At 41.4% G+C, this 17,053-nt stretch overlaps 1 protein-coding gene across 1 annotated transcript in view; it reads left to right on the top strand.

Moving 5' to 3' along the window:
- The first annotated feature begins 361 nt into the window (after positions 1 to 361).
- The window catches only part of SHROOM3 (shroom family member 3), a 203,375-nt gene continuing 186,683 nt past the window's right edge, over positions 362 to 17,053 (top strand). The window contains exon 1 of the mRNA XM_033214359.1: positions 362 to 921. The gene's annotated coding sequence lies outside the window, so the exon portion shown is untranslated. The remainder of the gene's footprint in view (positions 922 to 17,053) is intronic.

The following is a 17,053-nucleotide window of genomic DNA, read 5'->3' as shown; positions in this document are numbered from 1 at the left end:
AGATGATAGATTTAAGTAAAGTCTCTAACTGGATGGAGTTTAGGAAACCTGTTATGATTTCATCTACAAAGGCAGGCTGCATCGCACCCCATTGTGCTGAATTCTAAGATGCAATGCGGTGTTGTTGTTTTGTCTTTTTATGAGCAGCATCTTTATTATAAATGATCTATTTTTATGTCTATGATTTTTATAATACTGAATTTCATTGTTGAGAACAATGACTGTAGAAAGATCTTTCTTTATTGTTCCTGCCTCTTCTCCCAGCGTCTGCAAGAAACTGTTGCTTGCAAAAACCATAGCTAATTAAAAATTGAACTTAATTAGCTACAAAGAAACCCGACTGGCAAGGGCTGGGAGGAAGGGCAGATAAGGCTGCCGACGCTGTGTTCTTCTTTACCTTCACTTTAATGGTCTTCACAGCACGTCGTGTTTATGAGTCAGAGGACCCTAGAGCGACACTTGTTGGGGACGGGCAGGACACCACAGCCCGACAAGCAGCTCCTGCGAGTGGCGGCGGGAATGCACGCCAGAGCCGAAGTGCCAGCGCTGTGGAAACCGGTTCTCAGGTTCTGGCCGAGTGGACTTCCCCTTACATCAGCAGGCCTGCTCCTGTCAGGCAGGCGGCCGGCGATTGGCCGGGAGGAGGCAGTCATTCAAACTGCCTTTTGTGCTTGGCTAATCAGGGCAGCCCAGGTTCCCAGCGGAGGTGCGTCTGTGGTGTCAGACACCTGTGTCTTAGCTCTGCCTTCCTCGGGCTGGCTCCTGCGGATCCTTCCTGGGCCAGAACCGTGCCTCTAGGCCACCTCCCCCAAGCCACCAAGCTCCCGAGGTGGGCCAGCCTTGGCCCAGTGTCACGCAAGACAGAAATGTCCAACAGATAACTGAGGACAATGGACCTGCCTGGGCATAGACTTCCTTAAGGTAAGTCCATTTTAAACCAGCGATTTCTCGATGACATTATTTGTCCGTCGATGTTGGCAGAAATGCCAGTATTGGGAAGATAAACTAAAGATAGCTAGGGAAGTTGTTCAAGTTAGGCCTTTATGATGAAATCACCAAAGTTTTGAGCTGTCAGATATGCTGACAAAATAATATAAAAGAATAAATAAAGACGTACATGGGGAGGAGAGAGCTTGACAAATGACTCTAGTCCTCCCAGGCAACGGGCACTTTTTCCTATTTGATGAGAAGTTCAAGTGATAACAGAGTAAAGTAACTTTTAGTTAAGGCTAACAAATATATATGCTAACTTGTATAATAATACCAAGTCAGCCTGAATATCTTGGCTCCCTCCAATCATGCAACCTCAGAATTTATAGCCTGATTTTAACTTATTTTTAAAGCTATCTTTAACTTTCTCGTTTGGGATATGAAGGCAGCTTTTCTTTTTTAGGCTTGTTCAACATGGGTGAATCAATGAATTACACTTCAACAGCAAAACTGGATTGTATTGATTGGTGGGCTCACTATTCTCATCCTTTATGTTTCAGAGCAGGTCGGATTATAAATACAAGCACCTACATTTAAGCAACAGTTGAGATGCTTAGGAATGTAATTCTGTGTGATTCTGATTAAGCCTAAACTGTGCTCTAATTTAATTTTACTATAAATCAACTGATACATACTTCAGGGACCATCCTGTCTTTTCTCTGGGGTTGCTGTCACCATATTTATAACTTGAGGATTTAATAGTTGAAGATGGATAAAAAAGACTGGTGGTTTGGTACTAGTGTTTTCACCCTGTTTTGTTGTGATAGGAAGGAAAGTAATTTTCACTTGGATTAAAATTGTTTTTTTGTTGAAAACATTCTGAAAATGGGTAAAGTTCTCTTTATAAATCTAAAGAGGTTCTAAGACTACTTTTCCCACCTCATTAATTTCAAGGATGTAAACACCTTCATGAAAGGAAGGTGTTTACCAGTTCTCAATGATTCTGTTCAAGTGATAAACAGCAATAGGGCAAACAGGTCATTCAAAATCTGTGTTAATCATCCTCAAATGTGTTTTTTTCTTCCAATGATTATAGCCAGTTGGAGTTTTCCATTTTTTTCAGCAGTAAAGTGTCTTCATAAAAACATTTTCCTATACTAAGATAACACATTAGTAACATTTAATATAAATATAAAAAGCACTGTTTTGATGAATAAAAGCACCAGAAATGGCATTACTCAGCAGATGAAATATGATCATCACACAAGTCTATAGCAATCACTTAAAAATATAATGTATATGCAAGTGATTTTAAAATATAGATCCATAGGTAGGTAGAGAAAAAGTGAATTTATAAATGTTGAAGGAGTTAAACAGAAATGAACATTGGAAAGCTAAATAGATATTAAACATTTGGCATTGATTTATATTTTAAAAATCTACCTTTGCTTATGAATTACAACCTAGAGAATATATGTAAATCAAAGGTAATTTCCTGAGTTAAGGATAAGTCATTTTTTGTATGGAGATGGATAAATACCCTAATCTTATACCCTAATGTTAGCCCTAATCATTGTCTTCCATAAAAACCCCAGTATCCTAAAAAGGTACAGAAAGGGAGAGAGCGGGTTGAAAAACTTCTTAACAATACTTAAAAAGTAAACAAAGTCACAAAACCCACGTTTCATATTAAGAGTGTAGAAAGCCCTTGTTCATGTCTGCAGAGTACCAGAGGACTCCAAATATGTAATGTAACACATTCATTAATAACTATGATAAATAGATATTTTATGCCAAGAATAATACCATTAGAGAGTTAGATTGGAGGGCAAGGGGATTAAGTATCTTAAGTTTATTGTTTCCCGAGTGACCATTTTTAAAAGCCCCCTTCCGGGAACTGTGGAATGCCTGTCAGGCTTCCGGACTGCTGTCTGGTGAGGGTCCCTACTGGTGCTGTGGACACCACAACACACAGTGGGGCACAAGAAAGCCACGCAGCCTCCCCCTCCCAGACACACGCTGTGCACCCCATTGGCTCTGCTTGGAAGGTTCAGCTCTGCGAATGGAAGGCTGCAAACATCAGACACCTTCCTCTCTCTGTTTCTGTCTCTCTCCCCTTCTTCTCCCCACAGTGTCCAGCCTGGGCCCCTGACTTTTCCTGGGGCTGGAGAGGCCTGTGAGTTCAGAAGCTGAACAGCTAGCTGGGTGAAGACCTCCCTTAGCTCAATGTGCTCTGGCTGTAGGGAATAGACAAGCAAGCTGAGTTTGGGTAGCCCTAGACACATGGGAAAAGAAACAGCTTCCTCACCTGCTCCATAGATGACTTCATTAAAATGTCACTCGTTAATAGGAAAAAGGTAGCACTCCTTGTTAGGCCAAACCCCTAAAAGGCATGTTTGTTAGAAAACAAAAAATAAACAAAAAAATCCCCAGCAGTCTTAATGATCACAATTTGGTGACAGGTGGTAAGGTATGCTTTCGGACAAATGGATGATTTTGGAAGGCATGAAGCTAAGCTGTCTCACACCATTTTGCTTCTTAGTTCGACTGACTGGTTTAAAAAATGAAACCCAAATGATAGCTGCAGAGCAGTATTGGGGGCATATCATCTGATCTCATTGACATAAAAGCTCTCAACAAACTTGTGTGAACCGAAACTGATAGAATGACTGATGTTCCACAAGTGATCAAGAGACTCCTAGCCGGGCACGGTGGCTCATGCCCATAATCCCAGCACTTTGGGAGGCCAAGACCTGAGGTCGGGAGTTTGAGACCAGCCTGACCAACATGGAGAAACCCCGTCTCTACTAAAAATACAAAATTAGCTAGGCATGGTGGTGCATGCCTGTAATCCCAGTCACTCAGGAGGCTGAGGCAGGAGAATCACTTGAACCCGGAAGGTGGAGGTTGCAGTGAGCCGAGATTGTGTCATTGCACTCCAGCCTGGGTGATAAGAGTGAAACTCCGTCTCAAAAAACAGAAAAAGAGACTCCTGGCATCAGTCACTGAAGGAGAACTTCGCTTCTGCATTGGAAGCCTCGCTTTAAAGCAAAAACTCTGGTGTTGGAATGTAAATGAGCCCCACCCTGGGAAGCTATGGCTGCTCAGAAATACTTCGTTTTTTTTCCAAGTACCAAAGCTCCCTAGAGCTACCAGTAGACTCCGCCCACTAAAACCTGTGTTCAGCATTGCCCATCAGCCCTCCAGGGGCGGGGGTCCCAGCAATCAGCCTCTGAAGGGAATCTCCAAGTTCTTCCCTTATCTTTACTCACAGCAGTGGAGGCCCGGTCTTAGTGACCTGATATTTATGCAATTATTTCTCAGTTGTTTATTAATTGTGGATCACTAGTTCTTCCATCTGAGGTAGGTCATATATCATTATCCTAATTTGGAAGAGAGAGAGAAAAAGAATGAAATGGAAGAATTTGTCCAACACTACCAAGAAGTTAGTGAGAAATTAGAACCGCAAATACCATGCGGTTTTCCTTTCATTTTTGTCTTTCTGTCAAAAGGGAAATCAGGGATCCTTAAACCTTTCCCTGAGCAGTTCTCTCTGGGCACTAAAATGCTTCAGGCCAAAAATATGCTGGTTCTCTTAACCAGATGACTCTGTGACTGAAAGAGAGAGCATTAAAACAATGAAATGAATTGGGTATGTGCTCACCTGAACAACTCAAAACTCTAGTGGGTTGCTGGTCAAGTTTTCCTGAAGCCTAAATTGAGAACACCACCCTCTCTCCTCTGGCTTTTTCCTGGAAAGACCTGATCATTTCATTTATAACAAATTTCAACCCTGGCCCTTGACCAGGGAGGCCAGCTGCGGGTGAGCCGTCTGAAGGTGGCTGGCCTGCATTGCCTCCGAAGGTATTTCAGGAATGTTAATGGTATGCCTGAGTGGAGGCCTCAGAGCTCGGAGCTGAGGCCTGAGAACTGTTCTTGTGGCCATCTGTTGTGGCCCAGGAAGTCTCATAGCAACAGCTTCTCAAGAATGGTGCTTTTTTTTTTTTTTTAATTAAAATTAACTCACACAAAACCAAAAAACTGCTCCATTGCTCAAGAAGAATCAGGACAGCATTCAGATTCTTTCTACAGAGTGATGAGCTTTTAAGCAAGAAAAGCCCCCACATCCTTCATGCCTGTTCTTTAAATGAGCAATTTGTACTTGGTGTTGAGGTCTTAATTTTTTTTTTCTCCCCCAGGGTAAAATTCTTTTTTTGGAAAGGAATGGAGGTGAAAACAAGTTTCCAAGGCTGTGGAGAAAATAGTCAGCAAAAATATGGTTAAGAAAAAAGTGGTCAGTTTTTTGAGATTTTCCTGGTATTTGTTGCTCTCAGTGATCCTGTCAGCAGCTGCATTTTTCCCCCTCTGTAATAATGTGAGCTTTATATGCCTGACTATTTAGTTGGTGAAATGAACTTCAGACAAAGACACTAATTTTACTATGATGATGTATGCCCTCTGGTATGAATCTCTTGAATCTGTGCAACAGACGACCTCAGAAAAAGAGATAGGGAAAGTAATATTTGTAGTTCTATATTTTTTCATTGATGAGACATTAAGTTAGTCATTTACAAAAACTGAGGATTTTCCCTCAGGATAGAAGACACTGTAAAATGATAAATACATGAAGCCCGGGCAGGCATGCCAGACAGAGACAAAAGAATTCTATTCTGTTCTGCATTGTGCCCCTTACCGGGCTATTTCAGGAAGGCACACAGCCTCTCAGATCACAGTGCCTCATCTGCAAATTGGATTCCTGCATTGTTAAGGAGGTTAAATATAATCACCTAAAAGGAACTTGGGAAAAGATCCTTGAATCTGAATGGCATCTATAAAGAAGTATTATACACTGTCATTCTTGCTGTGGCACAACCCTGGGAAAACATTTTCATGAGAACTTTTAGATCTCCTTCATTTTTCAGTTTGGCACATTTCCCTCAAGTTTTGTGACAAAAAATTTCCCAGAAGAGTTGTAAAATATTCCAAGTGATTTTTGATTATTGTTACATAATTCCAGAATATGGAACACACTTGGAATATTTCTTTTTATTCTTGACTGGTGGTGTGTATTGCTACTTACGTATTATTCAAATGTCATACATTGCCCTTAGTAATGGCGCCAACCTCTACTTACGAGTTATTTAGATCTAATACATTGCCCTTAGTAATGGCGCCAGCCTCTACTTATGAGTTATTTAGATCTATTACATTGCCCTTAGTAATGGCGCCAACCTACCTGGAAAGGGATATGTACTTCAAGTTTGGTTTCTGAAACACAGGTTCCTAATGAGGTTTTTCTTTCTACAAAAGGCCTGACTCTTACCCTCTTTGTGTGTATTGCCTCCCATATACAATATAACCACCACATGTTTGTGAAGTGCCTACCGTGTATCAGCTGGGTTTCTAGGTACCGTGTTTAGAACTGTGAACAAATTCTGGCACACATTCTAGTCAAGTGATACAGGTAACAAGTCAGATAACACAAAAATACGTCAATTGTATTATAGGCTAGAAAATGATAACTGCTATGGAAAATACATAAAGCAGAGAAGTATGTCATATGATGGCAGATAGGGTATTGCAATTTTCTAGGGGGTGGTGGAAGGACCTGCTAAGAAGATGATATTTAAAAGAAAACTTGAAAGAGGGGAGAAAATGAGCCTTGAAGGTTACCTGGGGAGCACTGCTGACAGCGAGAAGAGCATGTGCAAAGGCCCTGGGGCAGATGTGTTTGGGAAAGAGCTGGGAGACCAGTGTGGGTGGAGCAGAATGTGGCAGGGGCAGAGAGATAGAGTGGGTCACTGGGAGGCAGTTAGCTTTTACTCTGAATAAATCCTAGGAGAACTTGCTTCACAGAGCAGTTGTGAGCATTAAATGAAATAATTTGTGCAAAGCCTTCCATAGAGTGCCTAGCACACAAAAAATCTTCTGTACTTGTTAGCTGTCATCCATTTATTTATTATTACCACTATGTAGTCTGGGATTTAAGGATGGAATGATGTGAGCACACAGCACAGAGCTTTGTTCTGATCAAAGCTAATTGTTTCTTATGAGAATTAAACTCCCAACCTTGGCCTCTTAAATATAAAATTCTATCAGCTGAGAAGGTTCCAAGTCTATATTGTCACACCTACAGAGAAATAAAGCTTACTTTTAAAAAACTGGCCCTGATTAAACTAAATCATTGTTTCCATTTTGAAAGTACCAAGTCCATGCTCTCTAGGGACAGGTGTATTTTGAGACATTTGGTTCCAATTTCAGCTACAAAAGTCTTGTTGAATTCCACTGAATTCACATGATCTCACAATGTACTCATGTTTGAGTCTTGATATCAATTCCCTTTTCTAGGCGGCAGGATTCGAGGTAGGGAGGAGCATATTGCAGATACAATGAAAGTAAGGAGTCAATGTGCTTTTCTTCTCCCCAGAGTCCAGAAGCAAGATTACCTTTCAGGGCACTTCAGGGACCCTTTCTCAAAGTGATCTTCCTGGACACCCCTTTGAATGTCTAGATTCTGTTGATATCCTCCTTTGAACCTGAGGGACTTGGGTCATAACTCATGTCTAGTGATGACTAGCTCAGGAAATTAGAACAAGTCAGGGAATCCTTTTCTCCAAGCATATGAAGACCATCATTTAGAGTCAGGGATAGCCTTGCTCCAGAACCACCATAAGCGATTTGGGAGCAACAAAAGGAATTATTGATGATAACTAGAGATGCTCAATGAATGAAAAGATCTGTCTAAAAATGTGCACCTTCGTTGTTGGAAATACTTCAGGAGAGGCTGATTAATCAATCAACAGTCAGAGGGGTTTGAGTTTATTCATATGACATACCCAAAGAACCTCTTTGGAGTTAAGGAATAACCCCTAGTGGATTTGGGATCCTACCAGAGATCGTGTAATTAATGACCCAGAAAGGTACCATGTTTTTACCTCTTCAACCCGAAGACAGTAAAGAACATGGATGATATAATTTAATATAAATCTAAAAGAATGATAAAACCACCCATGATGACTGGCCCTGTTATTTATTTAGTTGGTCAAGTTCGAATCTTTCGGCTTCATGAGTTCCACTATTTTTGATGACATATGTTGTATATTTTTAGTTGTAAATCAGTAATCTTTATGGCATTCCTCTAATTATTAAGCAATGTAAACTCTTTTTAAAAATTTGAGTGAGAGCTTGACTTCTAAGATCCCTTCCAAATTTGTGCTTCTGCTTCATCCTTCTAAGATCTGCTTATTAAAAACCAAATTATTCAGGAAAAGTCACCTTAAATTCTCTTTAACTGACGCCTTAGTTTGGGAATTCTGAGAGCCGGAAACAACTGATTGTAGAAGCCCTATTTCACTTAGGGACAGTGAAATAGGGTCATTTTCCTGCAGTGTCACCCTGGTCCTGGTGCCCAGAACCCCAGTTCCCAACACTGATGATGCTATGTCCCTGTTTGTAGTTTCCAATGTTGTCACATCACTACTGCTGGCTGCCAGGTTGCTCGGTTATGATCAGTGGGTAGAGTGGACTGAAGCTCTTTTTTTCTTTTGGAAAAATGTTTCTGTAGCGCTTATTACATTCTCAGTGATTCGCAAAAATGCTATCTCTCTTAACCCAATGACAGAGCTACAGTTTTTGTCCCCATTTAACAGGTTAAACAATTGAGATACAGGGAACTAATCCAAAGTCACACAGTGACAGGGACTTGAACCCAGGTCATCTGTCAACGGAGTCTGCTTTTAGCTGCTATACTGGATTTCTCATCCACAAGATGTCTAATCCTATGTGCACTTTTTATTTGTTTTAGCTCTCCTGTTGATTTAGAGGGAAAACTGATATGGCATATTATTACACTTTATTGCCCTCTGTGAGGGCAGAGAACATAACCTATTGATACCAGTGCCTAGTGTAGTGCCTGGTGCATGCAGATACTCAAATATTTGTTGACCGAGTGAGGGAGTGAGGGTGTGACGTGAATAAACAATAGTAAGGCCATAGAAATGCCTTCCTAGTCTCAAGAGTCACAGAGATGTATGTAATCACAGGATGTCATTTACATAAAAACTTTAACTTTGAAAAGTTAAAAAGCATAAAATTAGAGGTGAGGACATCATGGGACAATTACAGTGTTTGAACCAGTGTCAACAATTTCATCCCTTGTTAGGTACTCATTCGTAGTTTAATTAATAAATCACATTGCACTGGAAGTGTACCTCCAAAGGACCCTGATGTCAGACTAACACCTGCTATGTGACAATTGGGGAGGGAACAGGGAACCATTGGAATGCCATGAATTCCACTAAATCAGGGCTTTACTGTGTGATCTGGATTTGGTGCATTTAACAAATGGACATTGAAACTCACAGATTTGTTATGGAGTAGAGAAAGGAAGCCTGAGTCTTGACAATGCCAGTGTCTAAGGGAAACTTTGGGTGCAATGAACATAAACTCACTTACACCAGCTCAAATAAAAAGAGACGAAGATATCAAGATATGAAGGAAGCTTTTGAAATCCAACTGTAGGAAGCCAGGAACACCTCAACGTTAACCTAGTGGTAAAAAGCTCTTAGAGTCAGAAGGCCTGTGTATGAGTTCCAACCTTGGCATTGATGAATTTGTGACCTTGGGTAGGTTACCTAACAATTCTGAGCCTCATTTACTTATCTAAAAAGTAGGGAATACTCAAAGTTTCTACCTTGTTGTGTTATTGTATAGTTTAAGTGAGATAATACATATAAAGCACTTGGAACACTGCCTGACATGTAATAGGAACTCAATAACCATTAACTCTTATTATTATTTAGAAAGTAGGCAGCTATTCACCTTCTTTTTGGATTGTATAGTTGTTCATTTCAGCTGACTTTGAACATCAGTTCCATTGCTTTGCCCGCAGACTGGCTTTCTGAAAGACATGGTGCCAGGGTTGATTTAATGGCATAGTGATGTCATCAAAGCTCCAGGTTTGTCTGTATTTTCATTCTACTACCCTTAGCATGATGATTTTCTTCCTTACATTTGTTCCTCATGGTTGCAAGGTGTTCGCTGCAGCTCCAGGCATCATGTCCTCACAGAGCCTTGTCCGAAGAAGGGAAGGAGTTCTAGTTTTGTGTATTTCATCAAGAATGAGAAATACTTTTTAAAAAATCCTCCTGCAAACTCTCTTTTTTTGCAAGTCAGATCTCATTAGTTAGGCTTATGTCCTATATCCTTGTCTACACTAGTAACTGGCAGGGAGTCAGATTACCATGAATAGTATAGACCAGGCAATGGTTAATCCCTTCGGATGATGAAGGAGCTGACTTTCTGAGCACATCATTATCTGATGCTGCAATGGAATCAAAATTATTCTTATGGAGTAAAACAGGGAACAGTGACCACTGAGTAAACAATTATGAGGGCTGTTTTAGATAAGCAAGTGTCTAAGCCAGGCGAATCAGAGTATTTCTTTGGAATGTTCTCTTTTTTTACATGGAGTCTAAGAGGAGGCAGAACTCTTGCAGTTGTTAATCTGGGATAAGGTAAACCTGAAGTTCTCTGCTCTGTGGTTGTTTTCTGCATACTTTACCCCTGCATGCACACACACTGAATCCTATTGCAAAGATAAAAGTGAGGTCTTTTTTTTTCACCTTGCTCTATCTATATACTTTCATGCACCACATAATAACATTTGGGTCAATGACAGACCCCATGCATGACAGTGGTTCTGTAAACTGATAATGGAGCATACACAGAAGTGATATACAGTACTTGATATTGGTGCTGCAGATCAAGTAGGGGAAATGTTTGATATTCAGTAATGTGCTGGGACATTTTCGTATGAAAAAATAGAGAGCCAGGTCTGGTGGCTTGTGCCTATGATCCCAGCTGCTTAAGAGTTAGAGGCAAGAGGATGGCTTGAGCCTGGGAGTTAGAGGCTGCAGTGAGCTGTGATCACACCACTGTACTCCAGCCTGGGCAACAGAGCAAGACCCTGTCTCTAAAAAGAAAAGCAAAAGATGTTGCATATAACATCTAGGTTTGTGTAAATACTGTCTATGATGTTTGTACGATGAAATTGCCTAATCAGGCATTTCTTGTCACATATCCCCATTGTTCAGCAATGCATGACTGTGTCTAGATGTATAGGTAGGTAGATAGGCACCGAGAAACACACACACACACACACACACACACACACACACTCCAACAGATGCTGCCTCTCCCAAGGAAGAACCTGACAATAACTTCCAGTCCCTGAGGCCATCTCCATCCCTGGCCTTCCTAAGAAATTCCCATTTTTGCTTGAATTTCTCTGTGGGTTCAGTGTCACTGTGTCATTTGCAACAACAATAACAAAATCCCATCAGAAGCATTCTCCTAAGCTTCTGGGATTCTGTCCCCCATATCTACTAGTGTGTGGCCCTGGCTCACCCCAGAGCCATCACTGGACTCTACCCCATGTGCCCCACAGCTCTAGAGCCTTATCACCCGATAAACTCAGCCTTGTGCCAGCACCAGGTCGCACCAGCAGCAATGCGAACAGCTCTGCCTATAGCTGAGGAAGAGCTGGTCTAGCCTCACCCCTTCAACTGGGGCTTGATCGGGACCTGTTCTCCTAGAATAGATGGTAATAGAGAGACAGTAACCTCTGTCTCTGATAAAAGGTTTAATATCTTCCAAGTCTTTCCTAAAGCGACTCAGGAAAAGAGACCACCCTACTGACAAGTACATTTTTTCATAAATAAAATGACTTGATTTCAGATATACAAGTGCCTTTGACAGGGAGTTTAAATTTGGTGGCTGTATTCCTTTTGGCCTGACTTAAATAGGAGAAGAGAATTGTGGATTCCTATTAGTGGGAAATTAGTAAAGGATTCGAGGAGCAAGTGACTAGGAGAGCAGAGTGAAGTAATAAACAAAATCAGTGTGGCCATCGAGGCAGGCCAGTTGGACTAATGAGAAAAATCCCTTGGAAGGTGGAAATAGGAGACATTGAGACTGTCATTCAGGAAGTATGGATAGATTTTTTTTAATGTTTGTTTTTACTATTTTGTTATGAAAATGGTATAAACATTTGTGAAAGTAGAGTCCCACAAATTCCCACGCACCCACCCTCCAGCTGGATTGCTCTTCTTAAGTAGAACAAGACAGGGAGGAGGAGAAGATGAAAGAAAGGAGCAGGATCCAGTGAAGGACAAAATGTTCAGTGACAGATCTATTAGTGAACTTGTCGAGAGGAGACAGGAAGCTGAAATCCAAGATGTTTATTCTTCTTAATCATAGGTTAATGAAATAATTGCTAAATGAGATCTGGCTTCTAGCCATTTGAGTAGGGATTATGTAACTTGAGGAAGCAGATCCCGTGGTGTAATCTCCAAATTGCTGGGTGTGGGGGAAGCAAAAGGCCCCCATCTAACACGGTGACAAGGCTAAGACAGCAAGTCAGCATTTATTTGTTTGTTTGGCATTTAGCAACAATTTGTCTACAATCTCCCAGGCACTGTGCTAGGCTTTGTGAGCATGCAAATCTGAAGGACCAGGTTCTTGCTTTCAGAGAATGCAACATCTACTAGTGAAAGTAGATAGGAAAATCTATGATTATAACAGGCATGTTATAATGAAGTTTTTCTGGTAGCATAGAAAAGATGAAAGCTTCTTGCAGGAGGATGATTGTCTTGATCTTTGGAAGGATGAACAGGCGTTTGGTAGATGAATTTAGTGAGTGAAAGCATTCTAGCTAGATAAAGTAGCTTACGCAAAGGCAGAGAGGTACTCAAAGAGAACCTTAAGTCAGGGCTGCAGGGCTGATGGCATACTTGTGACCTGCTAAAAGACAAGGTGGGGATGGGATAGGGGTGGCCAGGAAGTGGGGAGCAGGGGCTAAAGTTCAGCCTGGGCTTTGCCCCCTGGTGCAGCTGTGTCCACCTGGAGGAGGTGTCTTTTTCTGGTTTGACAAGGGGCCACATGGGCAGGGGGTAACCCTGTCTGAGTGTATTTAGTATTCTTTGACTAAAGAGTATGTGTGAGGATGCTCATGAGTTTGAACAGAACCCAGAAAGGTGATGGGGCATTAATAAATAATTAAAAGGCAGAGTAGTGACAAAATCAGACTTGTGCTTGCGAAAGACGATTCTGGCTGCATTTTGGGAGGTGGTTTTGAAGATGTTAAGTCCAAAGGAAAGTAAACTAGTGAGAAAAGGCTGGAACAGGTGAAAAATAATGGGGGCCTGAATGACAGCTGTGGAAGGGGAAGGAAAGGAAGTGATGCATTGAATATCCAGAAGGTACAGCAGGTAGACTTGGTGACGGGCTGGCTGCTTGGGTGCAGGGGAGCAAGGCGAGGAGGATGACTCCTAGGGTTTTAGCTTTAGCAGCTCAGCGGGAGATTATCACATCCCAGTAAAGATCAATAAACCCAAGAACTTTGCCGTAGTGTGTGCTGAGGTGTTACCTGTTGAATAATAACAATAAAAAAGTTCTTTATATAATCATGGTGGTTAAAGATCAAAAGGAGGGCTTCAGTAGTAGCTTTTGAGACAGAGGAAAAAGACCTTGGTCTTGAGTTGTGTCCCTTCAGAGAATGAGCAATTGATACGAAAGGGAACTGTAGGGTCTTTTGCATTGTGATCCCATTCAAGTACAGCAAAATCTCCTGTAGTGGATAGTTTGCCCAGTTAAGATAGGTCGGAGAGTAATGCCCAGCTACAGAAAGTTAGTTCATCTCCTTTATTCTTTCTCTCAAGATGAAAATAATATAAATCTCGGGTACCTTAGACCCTTTCTCATTGTTTTGGAGAAAGCAGTTTTTTGTTTTGTTTCTGATGGTGGACATGTCAGCAGCATTCTTTCTGTCTCCCTGTGCTTATTGTGATGGTGTCCTAGCACAGGCTTTGAAGTTGAATGGTCCTGGGTTTGAATTCCTAGTTCATCACCATCTGTCACTTTGGGCAGAATACTTATCTCTGTGAACCTCATCTGTAAAATGCAGGAAAATATGGTTTTCTCATGGAGCTGTTATGAGGGTTAAGGGACAAGGAAAGTGGAGTGCTTGGCATAGGATCTGCAGGCCACATGCTGGTGACGAGTGGTGACTGTGGAAGTGAGCTTTTTTGGTGCTACTGTACTTGTTATTAATGCCAGTGTTCAGATATCAAGAAAAGATATGACACCTGGAATCCCAGCACTTTGGGAGGCCGAGGTGGGAGGATCAGCGAGCCCGGGACAATGTAGTGGACCCTATCTCTACAAAAACATTTTTAAAAATATTAGCCAGGTGTAGTGGCACACACCTGTAAGTCCCAGCTACTCAGGAGGCTGAAGTGGGAAGATGGCTTGAGCCCAGGAGGTCAAGGCTGCAGTGAGCCATGATTGTGCCACTGTCCTCCAGCCTGGGTGACCGAGTGAGACCCTGTCTCAAAAAAAAAAATAAATAAATAAAAAAGATTTGCTTTTGCAGCCGTTGATTATTCCTTGGGCCTGCATCTATTAGATGCTGACTATATATATCACGTTGCCTTCTTTGTGGGTTAACCTGAGGAGAAAGAGTTCCATGCCACGTGAGTCAAAGAGCAGGATATATACGTGGCTTGCTCCTTCCTGACGTGTCTTGAGATACTGTGCTGATTATGCCTGGGACAGAGAAGCATACCATTAGACTATAGAAATCACTGGAAAGAAAGCAGAAAACTGTGGTACTTTCAGCTTTCACATGATCAAGTTGTTTTCCTAGGATACAATAGGCCACTGAAGCTACACTTGATATTACATTAATAATTCAGCAAACCACATTAATTAACTACCAGCCCATGGCTTCAGCAGCTAATAGCACCTAAAGAAAATGTACTTCAACTTTCTTATCAAGAAATGGTCTTGATAAGACACCGGGTGACTGTAACTTTGGTCATTGCTCTGGAATGTTCCTGATGGTGCTGCCAGTTTTCATTGCCCATAGGTGCAATATGGAAATTTTTATAAATACTCCCATTAAACGCTTTTACAAATTAACAACATTTTTATACTGTATTGTAACTGAAAACGAACGAGTATTTTTCTTATCTCACCTGTAGAAAAGGGAGTGGTGAGAATTCAGGAGTTAATACTGTAAAAATACCTGAGATAAGAAATACGTGTTGAAGTATTACTGGTTTTGATTGCCACTGAATCTTCATGAAGCAACCACAAAAATGAAACAGAATGAGGAACTAGGAAAAGTGGAAAGTCTGTATTTTTATACTACTCTAAAATCTATAAGGTTGGTGCAAAAGTAATCTCAGTTTTTGCAATGACTTTAACGGCAAAAGCCACAATTACTTTTGCATTATCCCATGCCTTTGAGAAGGAAGAGAAGTTTTCAGAGTGTTTAAAATTAGCCACCCATAGTTTGCTGTAAAAGGGACATAAAATTTGGTGATGGTTAAAAATGTACATCAGTGGGCCGGGCGCGGTGGCTCAAGCCTGTAATCCCAGCACTTTGGGAGGCCGAGACGGGCGGATCACGAGGTCAGGAGATCGAGACCATCCTGGCTAACACGGTGAAACCCCGTCTCTACTAAAAAAATACAAAAAACTAGCCGGGCGAGGTGGCGGGTGCCTGTAGTCCCAGCTACTCGGGAGGCTGAGCCAGGAGAATGGCGTAAACCCGGGAGGCGGAGCTTGCAGTGAGCTGAGATCCGGCCACTGCACTCCAGCCTGGGTGACAGAGCAAGACTCCGTCTCAAAAAAAAAAAAAAAAAAAAAGTACATCAGTGGTTCTCAGCTAGAGGCTATTTCCCTCCAGGGGACATTTAACAATATCTGGAAACATTTTTGATAGTCACAACTGTGTGTGGTGTGGGGAGGAGGTAATGCTACTGGCATCTAGTGGGTAGAGGTCAGGGATGCTGCCAAAATCCTGCAATGCACAGGAAAGGTCCCCCAATAGAGAATTACCTGGCCCCAGTTCTCAGTAGCGCCAAGGCTGAGAAACACTGAGTAAAATAACAGCTGTTGGGAGCTTCTACCACTGTACTGTCTCTTTCAGCAAGAAATTAGCCATCCTGTTCATTCAAATTATTTTCCTCAGGTTATGTAAGGAAAATGTACTCCTCTACTTTCTTTTTTATTTATTTATCGCCCAGGCCGGAGTGCAGTGGCGTGATCTCAGTTCACTGCAACCTCAGCCTCCCAGGTTCAAACGATTCTCCTGCATCAGCCTCCCTAGTAGCCGGGACTACAGGTGCGCCACCACGCCCAGATAATTTTTTGTACTTTTAGTAGGGACAGGATTTCACTATGTTGGTGGCCAGACTGGTCTCCAACTCCTGACCTCAGGTGATCCATCCACCTTGGCCTCCCAAAGTGCTGGGATTACAGGTGTGAGCCACCACACCTGGGCTTACTCTTCTACTTTCTTATAGGTTTAGTCTGGACTATCTTCTTCATATATAGCTCTCAAATTGTCAGACAATTCAGTCCCCAAAGTCTTCAGGCCAAGTGCTTGAAAGACTGTAGGTGCAAAAAAACAACAACCAGGTTGATTCAAGGGTTCACTTCTCAGCTGACTGGTTCAGCACACTGTGGACACACAGCTGTTTTGTGTTGATAAAGATAGCTGAAGAAAGAAAGAAGTTGGTTGAGGAAATGTCTTCACATTTCACCACTCCCCTTCAAGGAAAGGGAAAGTTGGCTTTTCAAATACTTGCCAAGCGTGAAGCCATCCAGGAGCAATTACAGAATGTTCCTTTCAATCTTTCTCCGCTGTTTTCCTTGACTTATTTTATGAACTATTTTTTGAGTACTTACCATCCCAATCCTTATGATAAGTACTGCTCCTAATACAAAGAAAACTCAAATGATTTTAAGAATAACTAAAAAAATTACAAAGTCCTGTAGGTCATCACCTACAGGAAAAAGAAATGTTGGACAAAGGATTTCTCTCCTAGATTTTATGAATTTATATCTTACAACATATAAAGTTAAATATACATTTTTCTATGCATGTGTCTATTGAAAACTGTTAAAATATAGAAATTTATAATAAATGATACAGCCTTATGTTAATTTTCTTGATTTTTTTCCCCTTAGAATGCTTTTGCTTTGTCTGGAAAGATTACCCAGTTCTGGGGCTTACTAGTGGCAATATATTGATATATAGTAGGCAAAATTAATT

Source organism: Trachypithecus francoisi, unplaced genomic scaffold (genome assembly GCF_009764315.1).
Source record: "Trachypithecus francoisi isolate TF-2019V2 unplaced genomic scaffold, Tfra_2.0 Lachesis_group1, whole genome shotgun sequence".
Classification (NCBI taxonomy): domain Eukaryota; kingdom Metazoa; phylum Chordata; class Mammalia; order Primates; family Cercopithecidae; genus Trachypithecus; species Trachypithecus francoisi.
The sequence above is the reverse complement of the archived record's forward strand: the minus strand, read 5'-3'. Positions and strand labels throughout refer to the sequence as shown.